This window comes from Sinocyclocheilus anshuiensis, unplaced genomic scaffold, assembly GCF_001515605.1.
Source record: "Sinocyclocheilus anshuiensis isolate Anshui unplaced genomic scaffold, SAMN03320099.WGS_v1.1 scaffold728, whole genome shotgun sequence".
NCBI classification, from domain to species: domain Eukaryota; kingdom Metazoa; phylum Chordata; class Actinopteri; order Cypriniformes; family Cyprinidae; genus Sinocyclocheilus; species Sinocyclocheilus anshuiensis.
In genome coordinates, this window is record NW_015555767.1 from 1,207,083 (window position 1) to 1,210,938 (window position 3,856).

Genomic DNA, 3,856 nt, shown 5'->3' on the forward strand with positions numbered 1-3,856 from the left:
GCCAAACAAAGTATTTACGCTTTCGCAACGAAACACACAGCATCTTCACAACATGGCGGTGGCAGCAACAAAGTTACGCCTTCTTTCTTTGTGTGAACATTTGGGCATTGAACATTTTCGATGAATCGTCTAAAACAAATGAATAATTTTAGACACTTCCAAAACTGGAAATACAATTTTAAATACATGAATTATGTTTCCATCTTTGTTGCCACAGTTTTGGAAGTGCCTTTTTCTGTTCTAAAGAAGGGGGTGTCCCAATACTTTTGTCCATATGTATGTACAAGTCATTGGTGTTTGGTGATGATGAGTTTTTGGGAGCTTGATTAGCTGGTTCAGGTGTGTTTAATTGGGGTTGGAGCTAAACTCTTCAGGACACCGGCCCTCCAGGACTGAGTTTGGACCGCCCTGCCCTAGAATATCATTATATGCTTAAACATTAAGATTTGTACTCGTGGAAATTACTAACCTGTTCATTAGGGGGGGGGGCGGCGCCCCGGGCGCCCCTGAGAACAGCCCAACCCTGATGTTCGAATTTGTGCAACGCATTTTATGGACAACAGTTTTGTGAACCTAGGAGAGTAGCCTACAAGGCTGGCTGTGCAAAGGCTATTTCTAAATAATCTTGCTATGACAATCTGGTGCTTATTCTGAATCAGCTACTGTAAGTATGTTTTCTTAATAGTTTAAGTATTTGCTATTTACTGTTCAAATGCGGAGTTGTGTGCCGTGTAGAGTATCGCGTCGTGTGTGTGTGCGTGAGAGAGAGACAGGGTAACATCACAGTGGAGTCAGCTTTCTTAATCGCGGCTTGTGTACTGCAAATACATACGAGCATCATCACTGTGTCTGTCACGTGACTATGTTCCCCTTTCGGGCTTGAACTGATGGTAAAACTAAGGACATTATACTGTCTTTACATTTATGTTTAAAGCTGAAGCTCCGATTATGGTAATTTGACCCATTTAAACCCTTTCCAATAAAGACCTGTAAAGTTTATTTGGATTTTATAAAATTATCTTTAAAATACAGCATCCTGAAAAAGGGGCTTTTCTTTCTTTTTTGCTGAGTTATATATATGTATATAGTCAGTAATCCGAACAATGTGAGAGAACAGAAACAGGAATATGGGTCATGTTGATTTGTGTTGTGTGTGTCTGAGGGACTTTTGTTTTTAGTTCATTTGTGTTTACTAGTGGCAAGGACATACTCTCTTTAATATTCTCAAAATCACAACAACCTCAGAGGTAATCCAGCATGACTATGGTTTAAATCAATCCCAGTGTAGCAAAGAGACATAGAAAAGATAAAGGTTTATGAGGCCATCCCATGATTGTGACCTTGGTTGGTAGACGGTAGACCGCAGTTCACTCAGAAACATCAGTCATCAGTACCAGGATGTTATTCCACATCATAAAGTCACATTTTGTCGTCCCTCTCTCCCTCATTTGTGGGGCAATTTTTAAAGCCAAAGAGGTTGATGGAGCCCTGTAAGCCACGCTGGACACGGTTGATTCTGGTGGTGGTGGGAGAGCTGGGTGAAGAGGGGAACAATTAATCTTTTTTCCTCATCCTTTCTGTAACCCGTACTAAGGGTCCAGCTTCCTCCACCAGCCCCTCGAAAAGAGCCCCCAAACTTTGACGGATTCGAGTGCAGAAGTTTGGACAGCTAAAACTGTAGATAATGGGGTTCAATACAGAGTTCAGGAAGGTGAATGTTGTCGCGACAGGTAAGGACAACTCCACAAACTCCACAATCTCTGTCTTGTACTGAGCCGTCACCTCCAGCAAGCAGAAGACGTGGTAGGGCACCCAGCAGAGAATAAAAGTTGCGATCACCGAGATGACCATCTTCGTAAAACTTTCCGAGAGTCGAACGCTGATGAAGACAGACTTCTTAAGAATTTTGAGGATCTCTGTTTGCAATTGCTCGCACCCTGCCATCTACTCTCAAGCCTCTTCCTGCGAGCTCGCAGTTCTTGAACAATGGAAGTATAACTGACGGCGATGACAACCAGCGGTATGACAAACGCCAGCAAGACTTTGGACACTGCCGTCGCTGCCTGACGCACCTTACAGTCTGTGTGTAGTGTGTTTGAGGAGGAATAGAGTGCAAAATTGTGATAGCAGAGTTTGCGGCCATCCTGCTTATCCACAACAGAACGGAACATGAAATACGGAAATGCATTAACTGCTGCCCAAGCCCATCCTAGACCGCAGATCTTCCATGCTGCTGACACAGTGTGATGGTTCTGAGTCCAAACAGGCTTAGTCACCATCAGACAACGGTCCAACGATATCACAGTCAGCAGGAAGGCAGAAATAAACACGTTGAGGAAACAAAATGGTGGCCTGGGCTCCACACAAAGGGCCGCCCAACTCCCAGCTGTGGTTCATAAATAGGTAATGAGTGAAAAGCGGCAAGGTTAGCGTGGTTAGGAAGTCAGACAGTGCCAGATTGAGGACCCATACGTGGTAGGATGCAGTTTGACACTACAGAAGTATGCAGATGACACTACAGTCATCGGTCTCATCAAGGATGGAGACGAGTCTGCTTACAGACAGGATGTTAAAGAGCTGGCTGTCTGGTGCAGTCTTAATAACTTGGAGCTGAACACCCTCAAAACTGTGGAGATGATCGTGGACTTCAGGAGGAACCCCCCTGCACTCCACCCACTCACCATCATGGATAGCACTGTAACGGCAGTGGAGTCATTCAGGTTTCTGGGCACCACCATCTCTCAGGACCTGAAGTGGGACACTCACATTGACTCCACTGTTAAAAAGGCCCAGCAGAGGTTGTACTTCCTTTGCCAGCTGAGGAAATTCAACCTTCTACAGGAGCTGCTGAAACAGTTCTACTCAGCCGTCATCGAGTCTGTTCTGTGCACTTCAATAACTGTCTGGCAGACAGTTACAGATCTCTGTGCACTAGAACATCTAGGCATAAAAGTTTTTCCCCCCATGCCATCTCCAGCTTAAACCGCTAAAGCCTAGTTCACACTACATGATTTAAAACGTGGGCAGATCGCTGTGCTGTTCAGACTACATGACTTGCTGTCTGTCTTGGAAGTCGTTGTGGTGTTCACATTACGCGACACTACATAAATGATCCGCAACAGGGCTCCACACAATACACGAGCTGACAACAACTCTGTCACCCAATGACTCTACACGGTCCCCAAACCAAGTTTTGTCATGAAAACACACGTGAGAAGTGGAACTGGAATGACGCAAAACAACAAGTGAAACAGGATTTGTTTATTTGAAAATGGACGTAGAAAAGAAATTAGTGCTGCAAGCTGTTTGCGTGATGATCTGTTTTTAAAAATTTGCTCCATTTCTTGTGTCCAAACTTTTCTTAAAGCCGTGTTGCTGCTTAAACATACTTGGCAATAAAGCTCATTCTGATTCTGATTCTGATACTGCAGCAACCATCTTGCGTTGAAGACGGAAACCAAGCACCGACAGCACCAGTCCATTTTCCAGGATCCCCAGAGCGGATACCACACCGTGCACTGCCAAGTTCACACCAGTGTCTTTGTTTAAGGTGTTACTGATCATTGTCTGCAGAAGGGGGCAGAGGAGCTCTGATGGGGATGATGGGCTGAGGGTGGAATTAGAAGGGAATGAGGAAGTCATTGCTGTCACAAAAAAAGACAGAAAAAATATATTTTATTACAGCCTTCTGCAATGAAGCATATCAATGAAACCTTCATTATGTGTGTGTGTGTGTGTGTGTGTGTGTGTGTGTGTTCATGTACTGTATGTATCTTGAAGTTGAACGTCTGTAGGATCTTCAACCAAGTGTTGTTTTGAATACAAGAAAAGGTACAAAAGCTGTCACTGGGATGGT

The 3,856-nt window shown here is 44.3% G+C and overlaps 1 pseudogene; it reads right to left on the reverse strand.

Annotated features, from left to right (window-relative positions):
* Positions 1 to 1,419: 1,419 nt before the first annotated feature.
* On the reverse strand, positions 1,420 to 3,642 carry LOC107674190 (prostaglandin D2 receptor 2-like; annotated as a pseudogene).
* Positions 3,643 to 3,856: the final 214 nt, after the last annotated feature.